This window comes from Ambystoma mexicanum, chromosome 6p (assembly GCF_040938575.1).
Source record: "Ambystoma mexicanum isolate Mex_15411 chromosome 6p, UKY_AmexF1_1, whole genome shotgun sequence".
Classification (NCBI taxonomy): Eukaryota; Metazoa; Chordata; class Amphibia; order Caudata; family Ambystomatidae; genus Ambystoma; species Ambystoma mexicanum.
In genome coordinates this window covers 744,539,591-744,556,495 of record NC_090935.1, presented here as the reverse complement: position 1 = coordinate 744,556,495, position 16,905 = coordinate 744,539,591, and the positions used below count along the sequence as shown (strand labels likewise).

The following is a 16,905-nucleotide window of genomic DNA, read 5'->3' as shown; positions in this document are numbered from 1 at the left end:
GCTTCCACTACAATCACAAGATCCCATTTAGATGATGCAGATGTAAAGAAATCGGTCGATTAAATCTGATCATATTTAAATATTCCTTGATTCTTTTAGACATGCAACATTTGTGGTTATCTCTTTATATGTACCTGTGCCGTCAACCCCAAGTGTGTGTTATGTTTACAATATTGAAAACCATACTAACGCAAGTACTGTGTTTCAGGGAGTTGCTGATGCCTCCTCTTCAATACAATCATTTGTGGCAGTCATGCAGAGCCAGAGGTATGGATACTGACAGCTCCATCGAAGTGCCGGGTTGAGAGGGCCCTCCCTAAAGCTCACTAGACTTGGTGCAGATTTTATTTGTCACAACACTCAAACACTCAAACCGTGAAAGTTTTTCAAAGAATGACCCATATAAACTCATTTGGCCAGCTTCAGCAATTGTTTTTGAGGCTTGGGCTGTCCTGAGTGAACAGAGGATCACTTCCAGTTTCCCTAAATGTTTCCTTTCATTGGTTGGAATTGACTGATTGTTTGTGCTTTCACACTTATAGCCTTCCTCACTCCGGTAAATGAAACATTCCTGCTTTCATTGCTTCAGTTCCAGCAAAGGAATTTGGTTTTTGTGTGCGAGTGTTGGGATTGGTTAAATAAATACTTATCTTTTATCTAAGCAATCACAGCCCACATGGTTCATCGTTGCTTTCTCTGGTACTTAGTGATGTGTCTCTATTGTTGCTATTAAACTCCTAAGAAAAGATGCAGTAGATGTTATGTGGTAAAGCCTAGTCAGTTATGGTGTAGAAGATCAAATATATGTCAATTAAAGCTATTGCTAGACAGCCACATGGGCATTTTCACAGACCAGACTCATAGCCCCACCACGACATTACACAACATTAAACAGGTTGGTGTTCCGGGTACACAGTTGCACTTGGTGTAACAATAGTTAATGATGCTATTGCTAGTTACTTGGGGTAGAGAGGATTTTATGAAAGGTTAGTTTCCCCAGAGAAGCCTCTGAGCTTCTCTGAGCCAGCGACCCATGAGCTTGTTTAGTAGCAATGAAAGACACAAGGAATCAGCACCCTCCTTTTACAGGTGTTGTATCTAAAGTGTGTAGAGGATGCACGTCATGACTTTAAAAGAAAGGGTGTCCTGCTTTAAAGTTAAGTTTTACATTGTAAATGAACAAGGTTATGAAAGCAGCCTTACAGTCAACAAATATTGAAGTTTCACGTTAACCCCAGGAACAAAGGATTCTACGAAACCAGAACGTGAAATAAAGCAGATCCCATTTGCTGGCATGTTTTTTTTTTTCACACTTCATAAATCACTATACAAACCGATGGTGAATACTCTAGATCAGGGTTGTCCAACATACGGCCTGCAGGCCACTATGAAGCCCTCCAAGCCATTTTATGTGGCCCGCGAGGCCGTATGTTGGACAACCCTCAAGAGTAAAGAAAAAAAATGTGCCTGTGCGCAAACCATAACTTTCTCTGCTGAGGAAGTTAAGAGTCCTCAGCCACGACCCGGTTAGTTTATTTATTTCTGCAATGTTTGTCGGATACCTGTATCCACCAAACATTGCATAAATAAATAAATTAACCAGGTCGTGGCTGAGGACTGTAAGCCACCACCTGGTTAATTTATTTATTCATGCAATATTTGTCGGTATTCGACAAACATTGCAGAATCTGACAAGCATTGCAGAAAAAAAAAATTAACCAGGTTGTGGCGTTACAGTCCTCAGACACGACCCGGTTAATTTATTTATTTCTGCAATGTTTGTCGGACATAATGCAATGTTTGTCGGATATCTGACAAACATTGCAGAAATACATTTGTCGAGAAGATTTTGGGACTTGATGATGGAGGCAGGAGAGACTAATTTGTATCACGGCATGGGTCACCTCGGGAATACGGTTCATTTTCAGTGAGCGTGGGCCATACAATTGCCCAGTACTCCCACAAACTATGAACAATGGGATTAATATAGTAGCAATTACTTTGCATTTAAATATCCCATTTCTGGCACGTAGGACCAGGGGCATAGGAGATACATAGGATCTGGGAGGACAGGGGATACCTTAGGGACTTTTCTACAGACACAAATGAACCACAAATATTTTTTGCGGCATTCTGTACGCCTCACAAAAGCTTTATGTTAATCAACTTTACTAGCTTAATATGCTGTGCAATCTGTCCACTTTCCTGTGTGAGGTTTGACTGCTGCAAGTAATCGAAAATCAGCTCTGGTTCTGCTTTCTTCAGGCACATGAGTTTCACTGTTTCACTTCAAAGTTCCTTTTTGAACTAAAGACATATGAAGCACAATGTTATGATGCGCACAGCATATATATGTATAATGTTTTGGTACATGCACATTGCAGTTACTATCGTTCCATCACCTGACACTTGCCGAACACTGCAAAGGGCACAAGGGATCAAGTGTCAGGCTCTTGTTAACATCTCTGGCTCTAGAAACAAAGGGCCTGAAGCTTTTTACAATGGAGGAATCCCATTAAAAAACACTTTCTAAATCAGGCCCAAAGAGTGCTGAACAATATAGGATGGTAGGTAACACATACTAGCTTATTTGAGAATCCCATGACCGTAGAGAGTAGGACTCCTGACACTGGCACATTTAACATCATGTTACTGACTGCACTGCAACCTGGTCAATTTGCACAATGCTCGGAATATAGCAACCGCTGGGGACATTAACAGATGGGCTCCTCCAAGCCACTGTTACCAAAAAGAAAGCAACCTGTGTGTGATGATGTAATATGGGGCCAAAAAGATTGTTTTTTCTATTTGCATCTCCCACTACATCCTCTGCATGTATACCGCAAAAGAATCAAACATTACCTTGATGGGCTCCTATGCAAAAACGGTAACTCACTGCGACCCCTTACACCGCTCTGTGAATGGAAATGGATTAAAATGCCTGAGAAAAGAGTATTTGACCTATGTTTGCTGGAATTTCCACATCTCTTGCCAAATTGGTCTCAGTTAAAGCGCCTCAGTGAGGTGTGATTTTTTATTGAGTTAGGCTCTGCAGCTTAAATATTTACCAAGGTTTTAAAATTATAATTCTAGAAAGAGAAAGAAGGAACACTGTGAGATGATTTACTGGTCACCTTATGCGTCAAACCGACTTATGTCAGCGATGCACAATGGAATGATCACACACTAACAAACACTTCTATTGAACTGCATTTTATAATTCCTACATTTTCAGGTAACAAAGGAAGAATATGCAAAGGTAGGATGTGAATTTTCTTTATTTGTACAAAAACGTAGATGACGTTGACATTCTCTTGGGCAGTGCTGCAGCCTGCAGAATCCAAGAAGTGGGGTTCTGAATATAAACGCACAACCCCAGAAAACTACATACCAGACAGTAACGGTGGCCTAGCGCTTAAACAGCACTTTATAATCACAAGCGCTAGAATTACTGCACCCGCATGTCAGACAATATATAAAAATGTATACAGAAAGTACATTCATCTTGCAACTATTTGAGTGCTCTGATGCACCTCATTGTGTCAAGTGGCAAAGGGGTGAAGAAAATGCTGGAGATGCCAAAGGGAGATCCCTCTTGGAACGGTGTCGCTTTTTGGTGGATGGGGCGGTTTCTCAAACATTTCAGAGTCAATCGCTAAAAAGTTTAGCTGATAAAATGAACCTATCCGTGTCCCCAACAATCAACCGCTTCAGTCCTGGACTTAAGTTTTTACAAAGGAATGGGATTAGCTGCTAACATCTATATGCATATACACACTCCTACAGATGGTTCGTTCTGTATGGCGCAATCGCAAAGCATGCAGTGCCGGAAGGATCCTGGTTGCAGCAAGGGCAGTCTCAGCACGATTTGAAGTTCCTTCCAGGGGAGATGCAGTCGACTACAGACTGCAAGCTAAAATGAGACCAGACTAGAAGCTGGAAAACGCTCACTGCAGAGCTTCCTTGAGGAAATACATGGAAAATGTAACCCCGAAAACCCACGTTAGGCATTAAGAAGTTAGGAGCAAGAAGAAATAATCTAGTCTGTCTTTAGCTTTTAAAAGCTCTTATAAGCATGCACACACCAATGCCCCATCTGCTTAGTCACTGCAGTCAATTTGGGGATTGCATGGGGGTACGAGCGTTCTCCTTTTCAGCTACCCATAAACCGGGGGGCTGAGATTATAGCGAAGCGAAGGTTCTGTCTTTTGGTCAGTGCTGTCCGTTTAACCCACCTAGTACCTCGCACACTCATGTAGCATATTATGTTTCTTTACCCCCACACTACTACTAACCTTTAGCTTGTCTCGGTCTCAGACTCAGCCTGAGTCTTGCTTAATCAGACAAGCTCGACTCAAGAGAGTCATCAGTAGCCACTGCCAGCCAGCAACCACTTGAATTTCGATTCGGCAAATATAAGCCCAGCCTGACTCTGACTAAGCACATAGCATGTGTCGCTGCCTGCTCCTGCTCTCTGCCTCCTTGTCGAATGTCAATGATGACAGGTCAGTCAGCAGCAGACTCAGGACGCACCCGGGCTGGGCTGCAGTACAATGCGCAGGGCACCTGCAGTTTGTGCCCCGGCCGGGGCAGTGCCCGAGTCAAATGAGCAGGAGCCGAAGAGCGCCCAGCAAGCAAAACTGGCGTCATTTATATGGTGGTAACTGTCTTCAGCCAGGAACAGGTTCGGACTGGCCTATAGGGCAATAGGCCCATGGCCAAACCAAAAACACAAAATGCTGGTGGGGCCAGTATTTTCGGTCAAAGAGGGCCGCATTTTTGGCCAATTTGTGGCAGTTTGATGAGTTAATTCGCTCTGCGGTTAGTAGTTTTGACCAATGTTGCTGAATAAATATTCTTTAAAATGCACAATTTGCAGCACATTTTATCAAACAAAAAAAACTTGGTTACTATTCAAACAGTGTCACAAAAGGAATGAATAGCCATTTGCAACTGTGGGCCACTTTTTGCATTTGTGCCTGAGACAATTTTAAGTCCTAGTCCTACCTTGGCCCGGAATATGCAGCTGCAGTGACAGTGCACATGTCACACCTCAGAGATTCTGGGGGGATAAATGCCATTATATCCACTCCTTAAAATTGTGGGGGGGGATTTGTCCCCCCTATCTCCACCAGGTCCTACGCCCATGCCCACAGCTATGTCTCCGGGATTGGAGAAGGAAGCACAGAAGCCAAGGTACACGCCTCTCCCCTGTAACTGCTGACCTGGGTTACGTAATTGCTCCGAGGGGCAATTACGTAACCCAGATGAAGGGAGGAGGTGGCAAGCTGAGGAGAAGAGAGCATTGGCCCGGGCGAAGGATTATGTGGACAGGTGCTGTGCAAGAGCCCCTCTCAGCGTGGGCAGCACACCGGATTCCTGAAACCCTGATTAGCCGTGGGCTGCTGCATAGAGGGCATTGTGCCGAGTTACTTTCAAGGTTTGTCATCTTTGGACATATGTTCAGCAGGGGTTGTGGCGAGACAATCTGTTTGCCCCAAAAATTGTTCTTTTGAATTGAGAATATCAACGAAGGTGAACCTTTATCAGCTGGGAAACGTAACCTTTGCAGCACTTTTTTTTTCGTCTCGAGACAAAGAAGAATAGCGCAAGCTCAGTTACGTTTACCTCTAAGCACAGTGCGGATATTATAGATGTGGCCAGTGGGGTATCAAGGCGTGGCAAATACCACATGAACAGCACAACACGTTACCCAGTAGTGCCCCACTAACAAACTGCAACCTGCAAATGGGCCTCAGTGGACCACCTACCAATGTTTCTGTAAATTGCATATTTTATTCAGATCCACATAGGGGGGATGGGAGATGGGGGCTTGTCATATCGCAGATGGCAGCCCTCAATCCCTTTGCCAATTCAGTCCTACACCTTGCTCTGATGTATGATATACCTTGCTCTGATGTATGATATGATATGATATGATAGGTTATTTATAACACGCTTAATACCCAGAGGTTTCTAAGCGTGGACCCGGGGATCGCACCTGTGTTGGTTTGTGTCGTCTTGCTTCCATGATATGATATGATATGATATGATAGTTTATTTATATAGCGCCTATACACAATGTGTTTCAAAGCGCTTCAAAGCAAGGGAGGCAACAAGGGAAAATACAATGACATTCTTACAGGCCATGAACAGTAAGGATGTGAAATTAACTATTGTACTCGGCCTGACGACATTTCAGATAGTGCAAGAGCTAAGACATAGATAAGGAAGGGAAGGAGAGAGTAGGAAGGAAATGGAAACAGACAGGCGACTACCATACTAGGCCTGACAACATTGCTGGTTGAGCCGGAGAAAAACAAAAGTTGCGGGAGAAGGGTGCAGAAAGGGAGGGGGGAACAAAACAAGTGACCACATTTCAGATAGTGCTGGAGGGGGCGTGGGGAGGAAAAAACAGTAATGGGAGGGTGGAGGAAACAGACGAGGTTGCTATCATATTGGGTTCATGGAATATTCTGATAGAGTAAGTCCATAGAAGAAAGTAAGGGGAGGAGATAGGAAAAGGGAGAAGGGAAAGGAGGAGAGACCAGAGAGTAAGCAGTCAAAAAGAGTGGAGAAGCAAGATGGCGAACATGTTGCCGCTGAGCTATCCTTCCGGGACAGCAGGATTACATTTATATGTAAATGACTATTGCTCAGCAGGAGTGCAGGGAAGAGTTGTGGCTAAACCACCTACTCAACCAAACACTATTATTAAAGCAGCAGTGATCCCAATCATGAAAGTGAAATACGCAAGCCCAACAGGTATAACTTTTTTTCACTCTGGTAATGCAGGCTGAGGGCAGACTATACCCTTCAGGAGATGTGCGAGCTGATACAACACAACAATAGTACTATGTTCCCGAAATACCTTAGTTCTTGTCGTTTGAATCCCAGCAGCCAGAGTGAGGCTTTTCAGCATCAGACCAGGAGCATGGGTGCCTTTGCGCTGGGCTGGGGTCAAGTCGGAGAACAGCAGCGATGGGCCCCAATGATGCAGTTCTGTTTGGCAGTCGTGCTGGCTTGCGGGTAGAAAATGCTGGGAACAGTAGGCCGTGCAAAGTGGATGGCACTGGAAGACTCAGCGCCCTCTGGGCCGGATAAGGGAAGACTTGCCTTTTGCGGTGTGCGGGCTCGGCTGACACAACACGGCATATGAGTACTGCAGCAGCATCGTCTTTGAATGTGAAGAAACTGGCAGTGTCGAGTTATGGACACTCGAATACTCGTGTGTTTCAGATGCAAAGATGTCAAAGCTTTAGTATTGTCCTTGAGCAGAACTCTGAGATTCAGGGGTGGTAGGACATTGAGGTCCAGGATGGCTGTGATGGTGTTCATGCAACAGTTTGTTCAATTCAAAGGTGCCCAACCCAGCATCAATGTAGTTTGGTGATACAGGGACAGCCAGGTGTCATGTCCTTGGTTCTGTGGTTGCTGGGAGACGAATACAGGGTTTCAGGGACAAGGTAAGTAATTTTCTGTGATTCCCAGCCAGGTAGGGTTGTAAAGCACCCTTCCAGAATGGGCCCAACCCCTGGTTTATTGGTGAAAGAAAGAAAAAGTAAAGTGTGCGAGTATGTTGGTTGCACACAGAGCCCGTGGTCTTGCAGCAGAATTTATTTTGCTGCAGTCAATGGGGCCAGTGCTGAGCAGCTCAGGTCCACAGCATTCACTGGAGGGGTGAAGTGCGCAGGTCCCTAACCTAAGACTTTTGTGCCCCATGATATCAGTTGCCCGTGTTGTTCTTGAAGCCACCCTGCCCTGCCCGGGCTCTGTTTTTGCCTCCAGGCCCTCCAACCTTAAGAAGGCCCAGCCAGCTCCTGGGGCTGGGGGGCTAACTGCCAGCTGCCTGCCGCCGGCCCCGTCCGAGCACCAATCGGGCCTTGCCTTCACGGCGTTGCTGTGTCCGGCTGGGGGGCACCCGTCTGAGATGCTCTTGTTAAGTGGGGCAACCCATCTGGGGCCGACGGGCCAGTGGACAGACTGCAACAGGCCTGCTCGAGCCATCCTGCTATCTGACTGGGCCCGCTGGCTGGCGACCAGGCCCGAATTTATACAAATCACGGGCTGAGCAGGGCCTGATGGGAGAAAGAAAATGTGCTACAATCTGCTCTTCTGTTGGGCTCTGCCTGCCGGAGCTTCCCCCTAAACATGGGACAGGCAGATCTGCAGATGCTCAGGGCTTCCGGGGGTCTGGGGCTGGGTCAGGGCCTGCAGTCTCACCCTCGCTTAGCGGGGATTCCAGAATGGGCCCAACCCCTGCCCTCTTGCTTGCAACTCATACTTACCTGGCAGAGGAGAATCTGTGATCTCAAGGGCACATCTCCCAGGGTGAGGCTGACCCATTGCACATCGGATTTGCTGACCCCTGCTATGTCCCCAAATGCGGGATACTCGACTGCATTATTTCTGGTAGTGGAGGACTGCGTTTGTGCTCTCCCCTGATTCATTGGTGAAAGAAAGAAAAGGTAAAGTGTGCACGAGGCCTGCTAGGTTGCATACTTTAAGTTTGGGCTCACATTGCGTTTCTTCAATTAGGTTCACCTTTGGGTGATCGCTTTTCCACATTTTATCTTTTGAATTGAATTATGCTTCTTTCATTATCACAGAAGTAATGTGTATTACAGAGATAAGCTGCCATATGTATTGGGCACACTGCACATGCTCAGGCAGCATCAATCATGCTTTGTACAGGACAATGGTGGCATAAATTGGGAACAACCAGCATAGACATGTTGCTACAGAGGCATGTTTTGGGTACAACCAGAATGACAATGGGCCTCATTACGAGGTTGGAGGTAAGTTATGGTCCTTACCGGCATGGAGCAAATACCGTGTCCGTGTAGCCTTGAGCCCGCTATTAGAGGCACTAGCTTTGTGCTATGCCGGTAACGACCTTACCGCCATGCTGCAAAAGACCCCAAAATTGCCCTTAGCGGCATCGAGTAAAGTGCAGATAGCACCCCCGCCATCCATGCCTCCGGCAATAGCGGTGACCGCTATTAGCGGTAACCGCTAATAGAGGCCACCGCTAAAAGCGGTGACCACAAATAGGCGGAACCAGAAGCAGAGTCACCGCACAGGAACGGGAAAGAGCACGGTGGCCATCTTGAAAAACACAATCCATTGCCATCCTCTGCACCCAGGATCCACATCACCACCACACCTGTCTCAAAACAAACCAGCAGCATATCACAATGCCCAAGGCCCTTAAAAAAAGGTGATGCCGCATGCGCAAGGAGCGCTTCCCAGAAGAAGAGCTCAAAATGGGAGAAAGGAACTGTGCTACAATCTGCTCTTCTGTTGGGCTCTGCCTGCTGGAGATTCCCCCTAAACATGGGACAGGCAGCTCGTTGACACCTTGGCAGAAAATGGGGATGTTGTGTTTTCCAATGACATGCGCCGACCTGCACTGTTGCGCAAAAGAGAAATCTGGGCGGAGGTGGCGCGTAAAGTGAGTGAGGTTGGCACCACCCCGCACACAGTGAAAGATGTCCGGAAGAGCTGGGATGACCTACGGCTACGCGTCCGGAATATCATCTTGGCAAACCATAGCCAGGGAATGGCAACAGGTGGTGGAGGTGGCTCACCAATAAAGATGACTTGCTGGTAGGAGACTTGTGTGAGCACCATCGGAATGGAGGCAATTGAGGGAGTGGGGGATATGGAGCGAGGATCCCCGTCATCGGCTGATGCAGGTAGGTGTCCCAAATAAACCAGTGTAATGGAAACCATGAAGATGTGCCCCCGAACTGACAGTGTAATGATGCAAAGCAGGGGCCACCAGACACATGTATGCAAACCTGCCTACCGGCAGTGCACAGCACCATCTTGTCCACATGCATGATGCACCCCATACATGTGTCAGCCTAGATGCATCCCTGCATGACCCACCCAAAAGGCAAGCAACCCGTATGTCACTGCTCCAACGGCAAATACCCCCCATTCCATAGAAATGGTCCTACCCCAATACATGCCTGATGCACGTACCCCCATCACTAATGCTCTCCCTCTCTTCGTCCCCAAAGGCACACAATCTGACAGCGATGAACATGACCCCAGGGAGCAGCCTGCGACACCAGTCAAGAAGTCCAGGGGCATGGAGGGAGCAAACAGGCCCTTAACATAAAGGGCAAGAGTGAAACCAGCACTACCTCAAGCCCCACACAACCGCAGAACCTACAACACCAATGTACAATATGCCCACCACCACAGCACCAATGCCAGCCACCACCACACAGGAGCCAGTGGCTGAAGGCACTGTATCCATTGCCAGCAGTACTGTCGGAGAGGCAGCTGCCACAGCAGCCGTGTCAGATGATGAGGCACATAGTCTGACACCTGGCACACCTACCGCTACAGGCCCCCTGCAGTCACCCCATCTCTCCCCACCCAGCATACACAATACCAGCAGCCATGAGCTGTCTGCTGTGGAGTCATGGGCAGGGAGCCTCAGCCCCACGGCGAGCATGCATGAAGCACCAACCATGTTGCAAGCACCTTCGACATCCACCAGTGTCCAGGACAGGCAAGAGGGGATATGGGCAATCCAACAGCACCAGGAGGAGCTGACAGGGCTGGTGACACAGCACATCATCGAATGTGGCCAGGCAAGGGAGAATATCAGGGAATTTGCAGCGTCCCTCAAATCTGCCATTGAGTCCACTTCCAAAGACATATGCAATGAATTGGCGGCTGTGAGGCAGGTCCTCACCCACTTGGTGGCAGCATTGGAGGCCCTGCATCCCGCACAGGTGGTTGAACAACCTGGCACCTCCTCAAATGCCAGCTCCACTCAGACCAGCCCCCGGCGTAGGTCTGGGCGGAACTTGCGCAGGTCGGACAGGGGTCCACCTGGTGCTGGCAGTGGACAAGGGGTGTAGATGCAGCATGCCATTCGGAACCCCTGAAGACTAATGGTGCACACTATGTGTGGGGAAGTTGAGGGGGGAGGGGGAGAGGGTGTGTGGGGAATTTGAGGGGGGAGGGGGAGTGGGGAGAGGGTGTGTGGGGAAGTTGAGGGGGGAGGGGGAGGGGGAGAGGGTGTGTGGGGAAGTTGAGGGGGGAGGGGGCGGGGGAGAGGGTGTGTGGGTAAGTTGAGGGTGGAGGGGGAGAGGGTGTGTGGGGAGGTTGAGGGGGGAGGGGAAGGGGGAGTGGGTGTGTGGGGAAGTTGAGGGGGGAGGGGTGAGAGGGTGTTTGGGGTGGAGGGCTTGTGCACTTTCTATGTTATATTTCTTCAATACACCTGTTGTGAAATGAGAATTTACATGACCGGACATTCCTTATTGTGTATGTGTGCTTTATTGGTGAACAGTGTACAGTGTCCATGTCCCTGACACACCCAGTGCCCTGAGTCCCACCTCCATGGCACACTCCGCATCCATGTGTGCTAGAAACATTGGTTAATCAAAGTCTGCCGCACGGCACATCCCTCCTGTGCATCGCTACCTCCCTGAAGTGCAGCCCCATCTCCACCCTCCTCATCCCCATCGTCAGGTGGCTGCAGTTCAGTGTCAGGGGGCAGAGGCACATTCCGTCTGATGCACATATTTTGTAGCATGACACATGCCATGATGATCTTGCCCACCTTCTCATGCCCGTACAGGAGTGCCCCACCAGACCTGCTGAGGCAGCGAAACTGTGCCTTCAAAAGGCCAAATGTCTGCTCAATCACCACACGGGTACGTGTATGCGCATGATTGTAGTCCTCTTCGTGCCTGTTCTGCGGGTTCCGGACAGGGGCAAGGAGCCACCACTTCAAGGGATAGCCAGCATCACCTGCATGTGTGCAACAATGGTTATGTGTAAGTGATTACATCAAATGTGACCTGTATCAATGACACAATAGCATGCATTTATTTCCTATTTGCATCCACATATCCATGCATGAATAGAGCCACATAAAGTAACTGCAATGTGTGAATTCATCTGATCGACAGGTGTGTGTGGCATTGTCTAGTGGGTGCAGGGGTGTCCTATTCCTTATGAGTATTCATGCACTGTGGTAGTCCACGCCGGTTGTTTTCCCATGATCTAGGTGATGTGCAGTCAATCGTATGCTTACATCCTGTCACTGTTGATGGCAGACTCTTGATGATCTCACTTTGCACGACAGATGTTGCCATGCTGTTATGCTGGACCTCTGTGTTGGTGTAGGAGTGGGTTCATGTATTTTGCCCTCAAGTGACTCCTTTCTACGCAGTAATGGACAACTGTCCTTTTTGATGATGGAATTTGGTCCTGTGCATTGGCCATAGTAAATGCTTGTCGCAGCATTGTGTTGCGGGGGCTACGGTCTGATTATGTGCAGTGTACATGTTTATGGCTATGGAATGGTTGTAGCACTGCCTCATTTTCATAGTAGGGCAGCTTATGTCTTGCATTTTGATGTCAGCTCCAGTCTGGCATGATGTGGGGTATGAGAATAGTCCATCCTCTCAGGTACTCTCAGCTAGGTGAAGTATGCATCTCCCCCCCCCATCTCAGCCAGGTGAAGTATGCATCTCTCTCCCCCCATCTCAGCCAGGTGAAGTATGCATCTCCCCCCCCCCATCTCAGCCAGGTGAAGTATGCATCTCTCTCCCCCCATCTCAGCCAGGTGAAGCATGCATCTCTCCCCCAATCATCTCCCCACATCGCGCTGCCATGAGCTTGACATGCAACTCACCGAGTAGCCAGGATCTTTGCCCTGCGTGTCGCTCCATGTAGCGTGGTATCGTGGAGTTCCACATGACCATTGAATCATGGGTTGATCCGGGAAATCGGGCACAACAATGTGTGATGATCTTGTTTGAGTCACATACCATTTGCATGTTGATGGAGTGGTATAACTTACGGTTGCCGTACACTACCTCCATGGCATGTGGGACCACCAATTCAACATGGGTGCAGTCAATGGCACCAATGCAACCTGGGATGCCTGCCAGTGAATGGAAGCCAACTTTGGTGTTGGAGATCTCCTGGGCTGTCCGTGGTAGGAATATGTGGTCGCCTGTGTGCTTCAGGAGGGCATTGAGCACTTGGTTCAGCATCCGTGAGAATAATGGTTGTGATATGCCATGGATCTGCCCTACTGTGTGCTGATAGGTGCCTGTGGCCAGGAAGTGGAGCACAGACACCACCTTCAGTAGAGGGGGGATGGCGGTTACGGATGTCTATGGGGCTGGCAATGTCGTTATGTATCATGTCCACAATGGTGGTGATGGTGTCCCGGTCCAGATGGTACAGGGTGTGGATCTGCTCAGGGTTTAGGCTGAATGGATTGGCTCTGATTCGAGGGATTGGGGGCTGCTGTGTGGTACAACTGCCTGCACTGGTGGTGCAGGCTGTGCCTGCCTCACCCTCCTTCTCCTCTTGCATCTCATCTGTGCTGCCTGTTGTTGTTGTTGCAGGAGTTCCACTGCAATCATGTTCTCCAGCCCCAACATTGCTACTAGTATTGGAATCATTTTTGTGTGTGACTGGCTGTGGGAAGGGGTGGGGTGTGCTCCTTTTGTGCTGGCCCAGTCTACATTGCCTCCACCTGTGATGATTGTGTGCAACTGTGGCGGTTGGGAACACTGCACATGGTGGTTTACGGGTGGTTTGCGATGCCGGTATTTACTCCATGCCGGTAAGGTACTTTTCGGGCTTCTGTAGGCCGTTATTTGCATGTCCACCTGAACTGTGTTCAGCTCCTGTTTACGCCATGCCGCTATTGCCGGCATGTAGGGTCGCGTGCCCGCGTCAATGGCGCTATTAGAGGCACCGTTATTTACGGTGCCGCTAATAGCGGGTTGGCGGGTCGTAATAGACCGGAGCGGGAAGCGATGCCTGTAATCCTTTACCGGCATCGTTTTTCCCTTACCTCCTGCCTCGTAATGAGGCCCAATGTGTTAAATCAGTGACAGTGCAGTCTTACACTGTGGACACATTGATCATTAAAACGTGTTGTGTTGTAAAATGTTCTTTTCTGCTGTTGGTGACATGGAATTTTCAAGTTTCCGTTTAGAACTGATTGTAAACTTATGGCTTTTTGGTCACCTTTTCTGCTATAAAATGCACCATTTCAACTCCATATTTGAAAAGAAATCCTGGGGGGGGGGATAACCCTTCCAAACCCTCCAAGATCATTGTAGCTCCCACGCTACGCTCGGTCGGCCCCACTATTTCAGAAAAATATTAACACATACACACTGAAAGAAATCACAAGCAACTAACCTTTGATCACTGCCCCTGACCCCAAAAGCTATCTTTGGGAATGCATGGCTATCACTGCCTGCGATGCTACTGTGTCAAAGGTCACACTATATCGCTTTTTAATATACTGCTTTGGGTGAGGTTGTTGACATTTGGCTCGCCGGCCCACTGGCTGACAAAAAGTTAATGCTTCAGCCCCACATTCAAAAGGGTTGGACAAGCCTGCTTTAGATACAACAAACACAAAGACATTTGCAAACCCTGGGCACACTGCTCACAGAGAGTCCACCGGTTCTCTCTGTGTGAGATTGTTCACTGTGCATCTCTTCCCGAGCAGAGTCCAAGTTCTCTAAACAGATCTTAAAAGACGGCCATAACAAGGCGCTGATCTGGCTGCCAGCCCATGGGAGAAAGACAAATGGGGAAAGGAATAGGAGTTAGCTGTAGGACCATCAGGAAAAAAAGTAAAGACTTTTAGCATCCTTCACACTCCCCTCAATGCTGTGTCTGCAGAAATCAAGAACGAATCACTGGTTTTAAATATTTTGCTGATAGTCCTGTTTTCCATTTCCCTTGAAACACAAAGGACACAAAGCAGGTCATCAGGAGAGCTGACTGTGAACATCTTGATCCAGCAGCCTTTCTGATCTCCAGCCACCTGCTCCATTCATGACTGAAGGGGTTAAAACTGTAGTGGGTAGTATGTGCCGACAGCAAGGGGTTTTTGAGCCAGGCGCCTGCCCTGCCATTTGAGGACTGCTTAGTTTCAGGGGACACTACTGTCGACTTCAGTAACCAAGAAATAAACACAGCCTGAAACTTTCTTTCAGGCTGTGCTTATTTCCATTATGGTGCCCATTTGCTGGAGGTAACCAGCACGCAGCCCTAGTGGAAATGCACATGAGTCTAGATTGTTTAGGTGCTGCTTCACGCTGTGCGATTTGTATCCCCCTGAGAAGGTCTCAGGCCTCCCCCAGCAAGCCCCACACTTTGAAGACCACTGGGGGTCTATTGATGCCTCCCAAGCTTCTGTGCTCTGCCACTGTGCTGGCTGCTGCTGCCCAGCGTCACGATAATGATTGTTAAATTTTGCAGAGGTGAGAAATTTGACAATCTCTTGTCGGAAAAATCAGCCCAAAATGATGGAAATATAGCACAGTAGCGATGTTTGGTTACTGAGCCTGGCAACCCTCACACTTGGGGACTGTTTCTGTATCCCTATAGTCCCACTACCAGCACTTGACACCTGATGTCTGCACTTACCTTTGCACTTGTCACCTGCTGGCCGTTACTTTTACTTATTGTTATTATTCAATTCCCATGTACTGCACTGTCCCCCCACCCACTTTCCCCCTTCCCTATCCCATGCACTTGCGCGATCTGAATGACACCTGGCCTAGTAGGATCGCTGTCTGTCCTCTCTTTGTTCCCTCTCCCTTGCCTCGTCGCGCCTTGAAACATTTGTGTATAGGCGCGTTATAAATGCCATATCAAATCATATCATATCATATCAAAAGCTACTCCAGATGGGGGTAGAGGGGAGTTCATATATAGATGCTGGATTCTTTTAGTACAGTCATTATATGGACAAGACACACAGAGGTATACAAAGCTTGCACTAAAAGATAATTATAAAAAAGGTGGTGTGGGGACAAATGCAGGGAGACAGAGAGCAGCACTTGTCCCACGCATTCCAAAGTCCCTGAGTCCACCCACTTCCAACCTCCACAACCCACCCACTCCCCTTACACGGAAGTCAGCTGCTGTCCTGAAAAGCGACCTCTGGTCAGCACTGCTGGAATACTCCATAAAGTGACTGTGGGCATCATATTATTGACTGATCGTGCCTGCTCTCCTCCAACAAGTAAATCAGTTTTGCCTTCCCTTCTCTTGCCCACACTAGCGGCCAGTGCTCAACCTCCTCGGCCAGACCTGGCTCTCTTCTGGGGCACCCCACGAGAAAGCCATTGCTGTCTGTAAGGAACATTCTTGGGATCCGCTCGCCCCCGTTGAAGAGCACTGGAGCAGACATGCCCATTGTAAATCAAATCACACAGAGGGGCGCGCTGAGTGGCATCCAAAAACAGATCCATGTGCATCACGAAATGAAACGCTGCAATGGGGAAGTCTGGATGTGACGGAAGATAGCCTCTAAGAGAAAGGCGGTCCTGTGGCTGGTCATTCACGAGCCATCTATTGAGCTCTCTGCGGCTGCTGAGATATGCGCTGGTATGAATACTCTAACATACAAGGAAATTATGGAGTATTAATGGTGCTTAACCACTATAAGGAATTGAGCAGAATAAACACAAGTCTTTCTCTGAGCAGACATAGTTTTGATAGGGCTGATTAAAATTTTGCTATCTGAGGATACGTGGGGGGGGCCTTAATTTTTAAATCTAAGTTGGATGTTTGGGAGGTGGATGCACCCGGCATTGAAGAAAGTGAAATGAAACAGATAAAGATTAGGATAGATGCAGAAACCACAATAAATATGGCTTTGGTTTATAGACCCACTTCCTCTATGCCAGACATCTCTGCTCAACTCTGTAATATACTGCTACCCATACTTAAACCTAATACAAAGGCAATGGTTTTGGGAGATTTCAATCTTTGGTTGGGCAACACTATTGATCCCTCTTCCAATATCTTGGAAGATCCAGTAGGAAACCTGGGATTCTGTCAACTTAGTAAGACATCTAGAAATACAAAAGGGAATGCCTTAGA

At 48.1% G+C, this 16,905-nt stretch overlaps 1 non-coding gene across 1 annotated transcript; it reads left to right on the top strand.

Moving 5' to 3' along the window:
• Positions 1-8,280: 8,280 nt before the first annotated feature.
• Positions 8,281-8,444, top strand: LOC138512716 (U1 spliceosomal RNA). Its single transcript, XR_011281498.1, has one exon. It is a non-coding gene; the product is annotated as a U1 spliceosomal RNA (small nuclear RNA).
• Positions 8,445-16,905: the final 8,461 nt, after the last annotated feature.